Source organism: Phyllostomus hastatus, unplaced genomic scaffold (genome assembly GCF_019186645.2).
Source record: "Phyllostomus hastatus isolate PE091 unplaced genomic scaffold, TTU_PhHast_1.1 phas_contig_58, whole genome shotgun sequence".
In the NCBI taxonomy this organism is placed as follows: Eukaryota; Metazoa; Chordata; class Mammalia; order Chiroptera; family Phyllostomidae; genus Phyllostomus; species Phyllostomus hastatus.
In genome coordinates this window covers 14,952,233-14,968,810 of record NW_025333916.1, presented here as the reverse complement: position 1 = coordinate 14,968,810, position 16,578 = coordinate 14,952,233, and the positions used below count along the sequence as shown (strand labels likewise).

Here is a 16,578-nt window from a genome sequence, read left to right as displayed (position 1 = left end):
GAATCAAAGGAAAGATCCAGCTTAGCAGCCAGAGCGGGGAGTCGAATCAAGAGGGTTGATTTTTTTCTAGGTGAGAAAAATAATACCATATTTGCATGCTAATGGGATTAAATAAGGAAAGATGGGGGGGAAATGTCCAAGTAGTAGACAGTGGTAACAATTGCTAGAATACTGTCTCAAAGTAGATAAAAGAAGATAGGATCAAATGGACAAGTGGCAGGATTTATTTAGCTAGAAGCATGGGCTTAATGACAGGAAAGAAGGTAGAATAAATGGACAAAGACACAAGAAGGTATCAAATTGTAGTCATGGAAACTTACTGCTGTGGATTAAATTGGTTCATAGATTAATCTGATTCTAATTAGATATGAATTGTATCATACAATCCTGCTTTTGTACATCAGAGTTAAATTTCCTCTCATTTGGAGGCTATGCTTGGTTTACATTAGTGACCCATTTAAAATGAAATCATTCTTTAATAATAAATTGTAATCAAAAGCTCACAAAGAAAATCTGTACTCTTTCCAGTTTAAACATTCACAACTTTTACTAAATACAATGGCCTTTGATTTTGTTCCTTATTCAGAGCATCTCACCAGCCTTTGAAGTAGATGAAAATTATTTTTGAAGAGAAAATATATGGTTAAATTTGGGTGTATAAGAATGGGGTCCTTTATGTGTTCACGCTCTTTTAAGCAAATCTTTTAAAGTTACACTTGCACTATTTTAAATTTGGCAGAATTTCTCTTCTCTTCAAAAATGTTTAGTTCACTGCTTTTTAAAAAATTTTACATGGGTCTATTTTCTTTAACTCATACCAGTTCACTATGTATTTGATTTATAGGTCTCTCATTCTAATTTTTTTTGTATTTAATTGCTTTCAGTATGTTTTTGGTGACAAGAATTAATAACATTTTGTTAGAAGCCTTAAGTATCCTTTTTCTTCTGCTTTAGTAAGAAATATTGAGGAAACTGAAGTTTGTTTAAAAATATGTACCTTAGATTTGAAGTGCTTAATACTGAATTAAGAATTAGATTCCATAGATCTGAGGGAAAACATTGTTAAATAGCAAGGTGAGCCTTCTTATAATTTACTGTATTCCATAATTTATTCTTTATCAGAGACAAAAAATTTTTAGACCAAAGATTTTCTTTTTCACAGCTTTGTCTTCTGGCAATTTACATATTATTACTAGGTGCTAAGGATAGAGCTGTAACGATTTCCTTCTACATTTATTCTGCCATCTTGACAATAAAATACTTATTCTTAGAGCACAAGTAAATATGCAAATCTATTTTACATATTGCAGGGACGTATGTACTTCTCCTACAGTAAAACCAGAGGAAAAGAAATTGATGAGATTTAATACATTTACTCTTTCAGAAACCCAGTTCTTGAAAATGTTAAATGTTCAAGTTGTTAGTAATTTTTATTATGTAAATGCATTTTCATGATCAATTATTAAAATCACCAATTTTTTCCATGAGTTGTTTGCATTATTACCTTATGCCTGTATGATAAAAGAGGTCTCAGTGAGACCAGGGTCATTTATTGTTTCCCCAGTATGCATTCAAAGAAAAGGTCTGTTTATTTTTATACATGTATCCAGAAGCAGGGCAGGGATATTATAGATTTTATGAATAAGCAATCTTATTACTTATTACTGTTTTATTACTTTTTCTCCAAAGTTTAAATTTTTTTCCTATCATTAGGATTGTTGAGGCAATAACTAATGACAAGTGGTCTAATCTAATAAACTACATCATGCTCATATGAACCACACCATATAGTATGAAAAACCTTTATTCATGAACAGTTCATTAGCTAAAAAGAGATCTCTGAAATTTGACCAGTTATAGTCTATACCACCCCACAACTACATTTCATATTTTTCTGTGGCAAGATGTACTTTCTTTATATCTAAACTTCCAGAATTTTTAGATAAGTAGCAGTAGTATTACAAACTTAATTTCTTTACCTGTGACTACATACTAAGGCCCTAGAGATCATAGGTATTTCACTGTTTGTTTGTTTTTTGCCTTATTGAGATTATGATAGAGAAGGTGGTTACTGGTGTTTCTATAGCTCAACTCCTCTATTACAAAAGAAGATGGGTCATTTTTACTTCCCATCTAGTTGGCTTTAAGAATTTCCTAGTCTGTACTCCTCTCACCTACAAAGTTTTAATTCAGTGGAAACTTGTTTGGTCATTATAGCTATGATAAAACAATCTCCTCTGAACATAGGCAGGAATATCTCAGATATTTCACACAGAAACATTTTTACAGACATGTGCCCTAGAGCAAGGGGCATAAAGGAAAGAATAAACAAATGGGATCTCATCAAAATAAAAAGCTTCTTCATGGCTAAAGAAAACAGTATTAAAATAAAAAGAGAACCAACTGTATGGGGAAACATATTTGCCAATGATACCTCAGACAAGGGTTTAATCTCCAAAATATATAAAGAACTTACATGACTCCACTCTAAGAAGACAAGCAACCCCATTGAAAAATGGGCAAAGGACTTGAACAGACACTTCTCCAAGGACATACAGAGGATTCAGAGACACATGAAAAGATGTTCAATATTGCTAGCTATCGGAGAGATGTAAATTAAAACCACAATGAGATACCCCTTCACACTGGTCAGAATGGTCATCATAAACAAAGCAACAAACAAGTGTTGGAGAGGTTGTGGAGAAAAGGGGACCCTAGTTCACTGTTGGTGGGACTGCAGACTGGTACAACCACTATGGAAAACAGTATGGAACTTCCTCAGAAAAGTAAAAATGCATCTGCCTTTTGATCCAGCAATTCCACTGCTGGGACTATATCCTAAGAACCCTGAAACACCAATCCCAAAGAACCTATGCACCCCAATGTTCATAGCAGCACACTTTACAATAGCTAAGTGATGGGCAACCTAGGTTCAAAAAACTATGGCACATTTACACAATGGAATTCTATGCACCAGAAAGAAAGAAGGAGCTCCTACCCTTTGCAACAGCATGGATGGAACTGGAAAGCATTATGCTGAGTGAAACAAGCCAGGCAGTGATACCATATGATCTCACCTTTAACAGGAACCTAAACAACAAAACAAAGAAACAAGCAAAATATAGTCAAAGACACTGAAATAGAGGACAGGCTGACAGTGACCAGAGGGGAGGGAATTTCAGGGGGGAAAGGGAAGGGGTTACAGGAACAAATATAAAGGACACAAGAACAAAAACTAGGGGGTGGTGGAAATGGGAGGGAGGTGGGGAGGGATGGGTGGGTGGGCTGGAATGGGAGTAAAGAACAGAAAAATGTACTTGAACAATGACTAAAATAAAAACAACAACAACAACATTCTCCTCTACAAGAAACCCTCTGTTTTCTTTTTTAATAAAATCAAGGTAACACCTGATGTCCGTGGTTGTGGAGAAGCTTCAAGTTGAACTAGGTCCCCTGAATAATAGAACCTCACCAGAATACCTAGAGATATAAACATGATTAATATAGCATCTGAGTGACAGAATTATCAGCAGTGCATCTAAGTTGCCTGTCTTTGCTCAAAAATATGACATATCCTAAAAATAATTTATGCATTTTTAATATTTTATCATCATTTGACATTCTAATAACAGTAGAATTATATGTCAAAACATTTATAAATGTATATGAATATTCCAAAAATTTTAACATTTATTAAAAACATTTCTTAGTTGTAATAAAATTTAAAATGCAAATGAATATTTAATGGGAAAAGTCTGTTTCATAGAAATAGGATCTTTCTTGTGAAGCATTTTGAAAACTTAGTTGACTCCTAATGAGGAATCATTTTAATGCCTCATTATTATTTTAAATTATTTGTAATTACTTAAATAATATTTTGTAAATTATAATTACTTCTATTAATATAAATGGACTATTTCTTACAATTAGAGATCAATGAAATCAGCTGCTTTGAAGTACAAGTAAGAAAATATTTATTCTAGAATGTTTTGCCCTTCTTAACTTCATATCAAAGGTGTATACCATATCACTTTTATGCTTAATTATTAGTCTGAGATTTAGCACATCAGTTTAATTAGTCCCACTTCATAACCAACTGGAAGGTCCTTGCGTAACTGCTATCAGCAATTTAGGCTTCTGCTTGGTTGGTGGGCTTCCTGAAAGGAAGTGCGACGATAGAATAGCCTTTTTGAAAATAAATGAATAGCTATGTCAAACAGTTGATGAATACTGATACAGTAGCTTTTAAAAATGGAACAGAATCCAAAATTTCTAAGTATCAAAGAGCTTGTTGCTTCCAACAGTGAATGTCTACTCACAGAGGGGATAACAACATGTACTGCCAAAGAGATTACTCAGTTCAGCTTCACAATCACAGATTCTGCCCTTAATCTTATCCAGTATGTGTCATAGACACATCTATTTATAAATTCTAAATGAAAAGCTGGATTTGATAAAACATATCACAAAAGTGGAAAAGCAATTTGAGCAAATTTCCCTTTGTGGGTTTTTACACATTAGTAGTGTTGCTGGGGAATGGTATTATATTCTTTTTATTATTTGTTTGTTTGTTTAAAATTCTCACCCAAAGTTATGTTTATGGATTTCAGAGAGAGAACATGGGTAGGAGGGAGAGAGAGGGAAACACTGATGTGAGAGAGAAACACCAAATGGTTGCCTCTTGTATGTGCCTGGACTGGTACCCACAACCTAGGTTTGTGCCCTGACCAGGGATTGAACCTGCAGCCTTTTGGTGTATGGGAGGATGCTCAATTCAGCAACCTGTCCAGGGAGATTTTTTTTTTTTTTTTGAGAAATTTAGATCTCATATAGTTCTAAATCTTCTGTGTAGTTCAACTCATTTTTCAGATGAAGGAGCAGAGGGCTGCAACAGAGGTTAAGTGCATTGCTGTTGGTAACTCAGGAGACAAGAATGAGCAAGTATTTGCCTTCTATAATAATAAATTAACCAAGTTTCACATCTTTTGAGATATGGTAAAAACCCTTGGAAATTTCCTAATACTAAGGAAATTTCCACTGATGCAGCAGAGTAATGAGAACACTTTTTCTCCCAAAGAGAAGAGAGATCTTATTGGCGTATAACTTTTCCAGGAGGATATTCTGCATCATCAGATTAAACAAGTATGCAGCTTGTGGAGAAGATTCCAGAATCTACGTATTTATGTCGAGGTCTTCCTTTTGTATTTTTTATTGAGATATCATTGACCTGTAACATTGTGTAAGTTTAAGGTATACAGTGTGTTGATTTGATTAATTTACATGCTGCAGTATGATTACCATCAAGCGTTATCTGACACCTTTCTCGTGTCACATATTTATCATTCCTTTTTTTGTGGTGAGAACCATTACAATATAATTTCCTAGCAACTTTGATAATAAATTGTTGTTGATTATAATCACTATACTGTGCATTAGATTTCCAGGACCTATTTGTCTACTTGTTACAAGTTTATAACCTTAAACAACATTTCCTCAGTTTCCCCACCCCCTATCCTCTGGTAGCCACCATTCTACTGTCTGTTTTCATAAATTCGGCTTTTTTAGATTCCACATATAACTGTGGCATACAGTATTTGTCTTTCTTTGTCTGATTTACCTCACTCCCTCTGTATATTAATTGCTTCAGCTTTTGAGTTAGTATTTATTTACCTGAGAACTCTTAAATGTACCGATGGTTATTAGCAAATCTATGATGATTTCTCTATACCCTCCTGTTAAAGTATAACTGATAGACCATCCTAAGCAATTATTTTTATGTCTTTATGTTATTAGACAGGCAAAAAGAAATTCTACTAAAAATTTTTGTCTCTGGCTGTGGATGAATGAGGAGGCTAGCAAATTCTCTCCCTAAAAAAGTAACTAGACAAAAAAAAAAAAAATCCAAAAATTTCAGTGCTGTAGAAACAACAATAAGAAGTGTTTACACTTGAAAAATTGCTGAAATTCAGGTAAGAACTGGTAGTCTGTGGCGTTCTTGCCTAGGGCTATTCCCATTGCTCTCCCTCAATCCCTCATTCCCTCAGCTTGGCCAGTATGGAAGCTTTGCCTGGGAAGCCATGAGGACTGGCAGCTCTCGTGCCAGGACAGGAGTTCACTCAATTAGCAATGGACAGTGATACTTTCTTACTAGTGTTATTGGTAGGAGTAATGATCTCGGTAGTGGGTGGTTAAGTGGGTTGGACCAATGGATCTTCACCTGATGGTAGCTTGTCTTGAGGCTGCATATGTACCATCTTGCTTCAAGAAGCTATGACTAGGATTTTACAGAGTATGGCAACTCTGTAAAAGAAAAAAATTTTGTGGCCACATATTTAACTTAAGCACATTTTTTTTCTTTTCTATATAACTTCTCAGAGTTTTTAATATGCTAATGTGCATAGTTGTGAAGGGTGAAAAGTACTGTGAAACATTTTCAAAATTATAGACCTTAGGGACTTTTTAAATGGGTGCTATTATTCCATGCAACCCTTGCCAGAAATCTTGTCTTAGATATGGGAAATATCTAAAGATAACAAATGTTTTCCCAGTTCAGTCTCTGTATGTCCCTGTTTTAAGAGATGTGCTAAATATGGAAAGAGGATCATATAATCAAGCATATATTCTCACAGTGTAGCTTGAACCTATAAGAATAATGTTAAATTTCAAAACATAGAGTGACTTGCAGGAATTCTGAGAACAGTGTAAAAATGGTATTGTTAACATTGTTGTCATCAGAGGACTGGTCTGAGAATGGACTTAGTACAAATGTATATTATAGTTGACAGAAATACTACATAAATACAGGGTCTGGCAGAAGTAATGCCTGCCTGAGTGTGATTGGTAGGGTATGTGAATGTCTCAGCCAAGGTGGAGAGCAATTTGAACATTTCACTGAAATGTCATATGGTATGCTTGAGTGTGATATTGTTATGTTACAGAATTACATGCTTATGATTTTGCAATAAAAGCTTTTGTAATACAAAAGGGGCATTATTTGTGCCATACCCTGTAGTATTTAATTTGGTCTATCTCAAAGTGAATTCTTAACCTCTGGTACTTGGACAGTATTTAGTGGGGACATCATTGAGTCCTTTGAAATTATATATAGAATTTTATTTATATATGCATGGTTGGATACTTCTCTAACAAAGTATCAGAGGCTGGGTGGCTTAAACAATAGAAGTATATTGTCTCATAGTTCTAGAGGCTAGAAAACTGAGGTTAGGATGTCAGCATGGTTGATTCCTTCTGAGGGCCACGAGGGAAGAATCTATTCCAGGACTCTCTCCTAGGCTTATCGCTGGCCATCTTCTCCCCATGTCTCTTCATCTTCCCTCTGTTTATCTGTGTCTAAATTTCCCCTTTTTATGACTCATTATTTGATTACCTCTGTAAATACTCTGTTTCCAAGAAAGATTACATTCTTAGGTACTAGGGATTAGGACTCTAAAATGCCTTTTGGGGATAATACAATTTACCCATAACAATGGAAGTGTACATTTTTCTGGAGCTTGGGTCTAACATTTTCAGTAAGGACCAAGTTCTAAAAAAGATTCAGAACCATTGATCTAGGTTGATTTTCAACCTTTTTCACCCTTGGTACACCTAAACTAATTACTAAAATTCTGTGGCTTACCAAAAGGTATATTTTTTGCTGATTTGACTAAAAATAGGTATAATTCTGATTGATTTATAATAATAAAAATAACAATATCAACAGCAAGAATAGTCTACTCTTTTTGTTCCAAAGTGACTTTTAAAAAAATCAGGTACCTATACTCATACATAAGAATTTCCAGTACCAAGAATTAACCAATCAGGCATAACCTTATTATGCAATGTGACCGACAAGATGCGGTTCTATTATGTGACCTATGTATTTATGGTTCAAGATAGGGCATCACATTGGACAGCTGCTGTTGTGTTGGCTGTTGTCATTTTTTATTTGATAATCTAAGGGAAGAGAGGTCAGTGCCTCTGACTAAATAGTCAAGTATTGCATGTTTTGAAAATGTTTGTGGCATACCAGGTGAGAATGTGAAAATTTTTGATATAGGAGAATGGTGTTGAAACTAGAAAAGATGGAATAACACTTGTTAAAAGGAAATTGAGGCTCACAATAAATGAGAAGATGAGATGAAAAGAGAATAACATTCAAATAGAAGCTAAATCACCCTCTGTCAGTACATTGGACTGGAGGTTTGTCTAGAGTTGCATTGTTCAGTAAGCTAGCTATATGTGGCTCTTGAACATTGGAAATGTGACTATTTGAAAGAAAGAAAGAAAGAAAAAAAGAAAGAAAGAGAGAAAGAAAGAAAGAGAGAGAGAAAGAAAGAAAGAGAGAAAGAAAGAGAGAGAGAAAGAAAGAAAGAAAGAAAGGGAAAGAAAGAAAGGGAAAGAAAGAAAAAGAGGGGTGTGGGGAGGGAGGGGGGAAGAAAAGAAAAAAAAGAAGAAATGTGGCTAGTCTAAATTAAAATGTTCTATAAGTATAAACCACACATTGGATTTCAAAAATTTAGTATGAAAAAAGAATATAACATATCTAATAAATTTTTATATTAAATATACATTGAAGTAATATTTTGGACATATTTAGTAAAATTAAATATATTACTAATATTAGTTTTATTTGTTTCTTTTTTACTTTTTGAAATGTGGGTACTAGGGAATTTAAAATTCCATATGTGACTCACATTATGTCTCTATTTGACAGTCACTGATCTTACTATTTGAGAAAGTTCCATCTCAGGCTGATTATGCGATTTTATACAAGATGTATATATGATTATGGAAAAGAATTCAAATTGTACTACCAAGTGTCTATGAAACTCTTTGTTTTTTGAAACTCTTATTGTAAATTCATGAAATCTACAGGTGGGTATAGATGATTAAGGGTATAATTGAGTACTTCTACCTAAGAAATACAAAAGGTGTTACACGTTTTTTGTTTGTTTTTTTTGTTTTGTTTTCCATTCACTGTAGTAAAGCAGACTTAAGAAAGCCTGTATCGTTTATCAATTTGTTCTTGGAAATTGATAAATGTTTACTGGCCTGTAAAACTGCAAACCATGACACAGTTGAGACAAAAGATGAAGTAATACAGCAACAATCTTTAAATCAGCTGCATGTTTGTAACATAAATGTAGGATTTTCATCTCTCTGTGCATGTAACAGGGATTTCTGCCACCTACAGCACATCTGGTTCCTTGAGCCTTTTCATCAATGTCACCTATAAGGCATATATATGATCAAAAGGATAGAGAAGGTTACCAGTGATGAGGTTGTAGAATATTGCCATCCCACCAGCATTGATGTGATACTTGCTGCAACTTAACTCTGAGGCTCGGGGGACGTGTGAAGGATAGATGTCAGAAGGCTTGCAAAGCAGGTTCTGAACGCCTGATATGACGGAAGAGAACAGTTACAAGGAGGGTGGGCAAAAGAAAGACACAAAGTGAGATCCTAAGTGCCAAATTTAAGCCTCGTAAAACTCAAGAATGCTGAGAAATAGTAGCTACAAACATGTACACTCAGGATTTCATAGGGGTAGGGTTATAGTTTGGGAGAGCAGAACAGAAAAGGACTTAGGGTATTGGGGGGCATGTTACCTTTTAAACACAATGGCTAGCCATATTAATGATCATATTGTTTATTAATCTAAATTAATAACTTGGACTAAATCCGAGGTTGTAAACTGTTGATCCTTGGTATGATCTAGTTCACATACTTTGTTTTTCCTTTGGTGACGTAAGTGTTTTAAGTGATAAATTTGAATGTATTTAAACAGAGCATAGTTTCCCTAGTTTTCTGCTGGCCTCAACACTCTCTTTTATCTTAGATCTGACTCATTTCATTCATTGATGTCACTTGTATGAGTTCTGTACATGTTTGAGCTTGTGATCCCTGAAAGTTGATGATTATACAATACTAACGAGTACCACAACTAGTTCTTCTAATTCTGCTCCTACAATGTCGTTACTACCACTGCTACTACTTCTGCTTCCTGTTACTGTTATTGTTCTGCTGTATTGTGGGTCCACTACCACTGTTTCTAATAGAATCATCACCATCACAACAGCTACTGCAGATTCATAGTTATTTAAGCACTTAAGTGCCAGAGTCTGTTCTAGGTTTTTTAGATGCATTATTTCATGTACATCTCAAAATAACCCTATGAAGTGTATTTACTATTATTATCACCATTTTACAGCCAAGAGAATGAAGGCACAGAAAGATTAGAGGACTTGCCCAAGATACAAGCTCAAAAGTTATAGAGCTGGAGTTCTACTCAGGTAGTCTGATTTCAGAGCGTATCTCTGAGAGCCCTTTCTGTGCTAAAGTTCTTTTTTTGTGTGTTTTTTTTAAGATTTTATCTATTTATTTTTAGAGAGGGAAGGGAGGGAGAAAGAGAGAGAGAGAGAGATAAACATCAATGTGTGGTTGCTGGGAGTCATGGCCTGCAACACTTTGGTTCGCAGCCCGTGCTCAATCCACTGAGCTACGCCAGCCAGGGCTGTGCTAAAGTTCTTTACGGTAATTAAATAGGACACAGATTTGTTAAAATGTTGGGGGTCTGTGAGTATGATTTTATATTTTAAAGTTGAGTATATTTGATGCCTTCATTTTTATAAAATAAAATTATTTAAGCCTCCTAAAAAAGAAAGGGTGGAATGTATGGCCTATTTTTTTTTTTCTTAAAAGAGTGGGCACACATTCAACTAGAAAAGATGCACTTGGTGACATCAATGTACTGTTATGATAAACGTAAAGGTTCATAGCTCTGCTGGTGGTTCTGTTATAACTCGATGGCAAAACAAATAAGGCAGGAGAACGGCGATTTATGTTCAGTCCTTGATTAAAAGACTTGGGTGAAAATGTGCTAAATGAATATTAAATCATACTATCAAATGCCCATCTAGATGTTTTTTTTTTTAAATATAGACATACTATATGCTATTTATATATTATTAGATTGATATAAAATTATGGTGTATCTTTCTGGTGAATTGACTTATCATTATAAAATGTATCTCACTGTGTCTAGTAATACTTCTTAAAGTTATCGTTATCTGAAAATGGTAGAGCTAAATCAACTTTCTTTTTCTTGGCACTTACATGTTTTTTATTTTTTCATTATTTTCCATTCTGTTTCTTTCAACCTTTTCAAACCTGTCCTTTGTTAGCAACATATAGTTGTCTTTTTAAATGTCTGATGATCTTTGTCTTTTAACTGGAGTGATGATTGAAATAATTTGTAGTCATGTAGTTACTTATATATTTTGATTTAGCTCTACTGAGACACTATTTGTTTTTTATTTTATAATTCTAACTCTCTACCCTTATTAGCTTGTTGGTTATTCATCCTTATATTTTTGTTGTATCAGTTACCCTAGGATGGCAGCATGCATCTGTGACCGGCTACAGTCTAATATAAATGCATCCTTCATGCTTACTAGGTAGCGCTGGGACTAGGGGACACTTAAATACCACTTAACCCCATCACCTTTTTGTATTGTCGTAGCATGTATTTAAACTTGCCATTTATTTTAGACCTCCTAAAGCATTATTATTGGAGCTTTGAAAAGTCAATATTTATTGATGTTTATTCATAGCTCTACTTTTACCTTGTTCTTTATTCCTTTTTGCATTATATGGTTTTATTCAAGGTTATTTTCCTTTATCCTGGAGAACTTTCTTTAATATTTATTTTAGTGCACAGTAAGCTTTCAACAAACTCTTTTGGTTTTGGTCTTGTGATAGCCTACAGTTTTGAAAGGAATTTTGCTGGTATAGATTTCTAGGTTGACAGTTTTCTTTCAGCACTTTGAAGATGTCACTCCACTGTCCCTGGTTTCTTTTGATCCTATTAAGGAGTTAGCTTGCAGTCATATTGATGCTCCTATGAAGTTAATGTCTTTTTATTCTCACTAATTATATCCTGTGGCTTTGGTGTTCAGCAGCTTTTCTCTGATGCACCTGAGTGAGGCTTTTTTGTGTGTGTGAGTATTTTTTTCTGCTTGAAATATATAGAGATTCCTAAATTGGTGGCTTGAAATCTTTAATCAGTTTTAGAAAATTATTGGCCAGTAGTTTTTCAGATATTGATTCTATCTTATTCTTTCTCTTCTCCATTTCTGAGAATCCTGAAATACCAATATTCGACTTCTCTGTGTGTTAGAGTTCTTACTTTGTTCCACACATTCCTTATAATTTTTTCTATAAGTTCAATTCTTTTAGCTTTTGTGCTCCAGCTGATATGTTTTTCTACTGATCCACTTTGTTTATTGAAATCACAAATCTCTGCTATTTTGGTCTTTACTTATTTTCCTTGTATATGATGAGTCAATTAGGCATACATTTTAATCTGCTATGAAGGTATGTTTCTCTCGGTTTTTGGCTACTTGAGGTTGTTAGTCCCTCATAGTACCTATTTTATTCACTGTCTTATAACTAAAAGGAATGCAATAATTTAAAAATAATTAATTAGTGGATTTAATTTACCTGTGTCCCATATTGGTTTACTGCTGACAGATGTATGCAGCATACTTTGAAAGTGTTTTTACTGCATTCATGGCACATTGCTAAATATATAAGAGTGCACAAGCTAGTTTTAAGCATGCTGTAGTCATATACTAAATGCAGACGTAGGAAACTTTATATAAGTAGGAAATAGTTGTCTTAAATTATCTATAGGGGTTCCCTGGCTAGCATGGTGCTCTGTAACATGCATTTTCATGATTGTTGTCTAATGATACGTTTAGCTTGTTTTCCAATTGCAATGATTTCAGCTACAAGTAACAAAGATTCTATTATTGGTAACAATAAGGAGTTTATTAACTCATATAGCAAGTTTGAGCCCTGCCTGGTGCAGCTCAGTGGACTGAGTGACAGCCTTTGAACCAAAGGGTTGCTGGTTCGATTCCCAGTTAGGGCACAGGCCTGGGTTGTGGGCCAGGTCTCTGGTAGCAGTTATGCGAGATGCAATCACACATTGATGTTTTCCTCTCTCTCTCCCTTCCCCTCTCTCTAAAAATAAATAAAATCTTTAAAAGTAATGGCTAAATATTAGCAATTTTATGTGTTTCAACATAATATTTTTAGTTCCCTTGGTGCAAAGATACAGTGACCAACTATTTTGCAGAGAATTCATCCAATGCAAATTAGCACCATAACTGAGTCCTACCAAAGGGTGATTGAAATCGACAGAAATGAGGGGGGAGTGGTGGGTGAAGGTGGAAGAGGGTATGGGGAAATAAAATTATTTCCCCATATGATGGAAAAAATTAAATTATTTAAATTAAAAAATAATACCACATTAGGAACATTGAAGTAAAAATATATGCACATCATATTTTCCAATGTTTGCGATAAATGAAAGTTATTGTGAAAGAAAAATTCAACAGAGCATCTCCAGAATTTTAATATCATTCATTCTTTCTATGTGTCTTGATATGATACTTCTCTGTTTGTTATGGGAGGTGGGTTTTATGGCCTTAGGAGGGAACTGGGAACAGTGTAGCAACATGCATGGAAACATTTGAAGAATTGATCCTGTGAGCTGGACTTAAGGTATGAGGCTTTGTCGTACACTGTGACACTCTCAGGTACTTGGATGGCGAACATTGTGGTGACTACAGGATGCAGTAACTAGGGTTATACAAGTCAGCCTGGACTGTCTTCAGTCCATCACCTTGGTGACCCAAGGTTATTCAAACTGCTGGGGCCACTAGTGGGGACAGGGATGATTCTGCTGTTAACTCAAAAGACCAGTGATGGATTCTGAAGATGCTCTATGCCCTGCTTTTGAATGCATCTCCAGTAGTTTTTATTTGGAAAACATATGGTTAAAATTGAGTACCAATAGGAAGATAAATTGGGACCAGAAAAATATCTTCTAAGAAATTATCTTTATTCCATTAAAACTGTATTCCGTGAGATCAATGTTAAAATAGTCCTGATAAAAAATTTTCATGACTAAATAAGTTTACAAAACACAGTTAATAAAATTAAACATTTTCTTTATTTCTAAATTGTTGATTCTTTAATATGGCAATTAGTATGCACTTTTGATCTTACTAAGTGAGGAGTTCCACATGTACCATTTTCCACCATTCAACATTTGCATATTTAGAAAGTTAATTTATTTCCAACAGAGTGTGAGATGCTGAAAATTAAATAAGGTGCATAACACTATTTGCCGTACTTTTAAATTTTTCATTCTATACTGGAATTAATTTTGTTGATATTAAATTCAGTGTTTAATAAACGATGTTTACTGAAATAGGACTTCCTTACACTTTTCTATGCATTTTTCTTTATTTACTTGTATTGATTATTATGTTTCATAGAAATGTTTGTAGTATACTTGATGGAAGTACAAAATTATGAAGTTAGATATTATATTTTAAAATAAAAAGTTTAATAATACCAAGTTTTTAGAGATTTAAAAAATAATAAATAGGTTTAGTTTACCTTACAAAACTCTGGCTACTCTCCTTATTAAACACCATGAATTTCAAAGGCTAATTAATGTGACTTTTTCTTTGAAAACTTTGAAGGTTTCTTTTTTTTTTTTAGTGATTTTTTAAAAAGATTTTACTTATTTATTTTTAGAGAGAAGGGAGGGGAGAGAGAAAGGGAGAGAAATGTTGATGTGTAGTTGCCTCTCACATGCCCCTTACTGGGGTCCTGGCTTGTAAACACAGGCATGTGCCTTTACTAGGAACTGAACCATCAACTCTTTGGTTCTCAGGCTGGTGCTCAGTCCCCTGAGCCACACCAGCCAGGGCTGAAGGTTTCTTTTCATGATTTTTCAACTGCAGATCAAACCTTCACAGGAGATCTTTCTCTGCTATATTATGGTATAGCTCCCAAAGTCAAATAAAATTAGACTTCTTTATCATTAGAGTCAGGATTCACATGAATACTATCTCTAAGACACTATGTGTGCAAAGTATTATATACTTGGTGTAATTTACATTACAAAGGAAGTCAGAAATAATTATTTCTTTTAAAAATTAATTGCTTTTTAAGTAACAAATGTTCTTTTATACTTTTTTTTAAACACAAAGCTAAACAAAACAAACAAAAAATAGCATCTGATTGTTATAGGGACAACCTCCCATAGACATGCTGTCAGTTGGCGAGTTTTTATTTTCAAAGCCAAGTTCTCACAGCTCATGTTACAAAGACTGTGATTGGCAGCTCAGAATACCATTGGCAGTCTCACTGTAACTCAGAATGTGAAGTGTGTTGCTTTAGAAACATAAAACAAAGATGCCATCACTTTATTAGCATCCTTCTATTGCTTGACTTCATCCTTAGTGAAAGCAAAAAATTGAAAACAAGTAAGTAAATGTTTTAAGAACTAATCTGTGTCCTCTGTTAGAAGGATACTTTGACATCTCTTGAATCACCATGTCCTTTGTAATTCTAAAGAGGAAAATTATCCTCTTATAAGAATTCCTTTTTGCTTAGGATTTCTCATGTATTGTATCTGCTTGTTTAAATATCACATTAAATTGTTAACAACCTGCATGTTTTAGATGGTATCACATTCTAATGCTACTTTCTTATTTGAATGTTGGCATCATGAAAATAAATTACGTATTGTAAAGAGAGGCCTAGCCTGTCTTCACGGAAAAGATTTAGATGGAGAGCTGAGAGCTCACATCTGATCTTCTGTAGTATTGTGGGTCAGGATTACTGTCCCTTCCCTCTATAAAAGGCAAGAATCCAGAAGCTGCACATCAATAATATATGTGAAAGTGAGAGTATTTGTACTCTGTATAGCACATGGACTAGTATTATTCTTCCCAATGTTACTCGTTTAAGTAGAAATTTATGGATTCCAAGGAAATCCTTAGGTACAGTTTTCTTTATTTCCCACACTCTGTTCTCTGTTTAAAAGGTAATTGAATTGATTTAGTGTTATTGTTGCATCATCCAGCACAGTGCCTTGCACACAGTAGGATTTTTAATGCTTGTTTAAGTGGTGGATGAATTCTTCACACTATAATTAAATATATTTGAGATGAACACAGGAAATGCAGTTTAAATTGTATTATTATTTTTAATTCATTTTCCTGCCATGTTTAAATACCATTAGTAAAATGTTGACAAACTCAGACTTTCATTGTTATTATCTGGCATAAAATCAGGACTGACTCAGAGTTTATTTTAGCATCATAATATTACTAAACAAAGCCTCGCAGTTATGACTTTTATTTGGCGCAATTTCCTGCCTATTTCAGAAGGATAAATTATGGTTTATACCAGTTGTTTTTCTCTAAGTCTCACAACACTTATTCAAACATTGTGTTATATCCAAATTAGCCTAAAAGACTCTATTCATTCTCTGTTCTTTGGCTGGTGTGCCACTTCTTACAGATTCATTGACTATGATTGATTATAAACTGCCTGGGAGTCCCACTTACATGGCTTCGACATTTGTTAGAGTTTAAATGAGTCACAATTCCCTCTGCTATAGGACTTTAGAATGTGTAATAAGGTGTTTTTAATGACTTTTTTTCTGCAAAATACACTCCTTTCATCTGCAGGCCAGGCTGGTGAAAATCT

At 34.3% G+C, this 16,578-nt stretch overlaps 1 protein-coding gene across 2 annotated transcripts in view; it reads left to right on the top strand.

The window, feature by feature from the left end:
• The window catches only part of XRCC4 (X-ray repair cross complementing 4), a 218,388-nt gene that overhangs the window by 100,474 nt on the left and 101,336 nt on the right, over window positions 1-16,578 (top strand). The gene's annotated exons all lie outside the window — the stretch shown is intronic.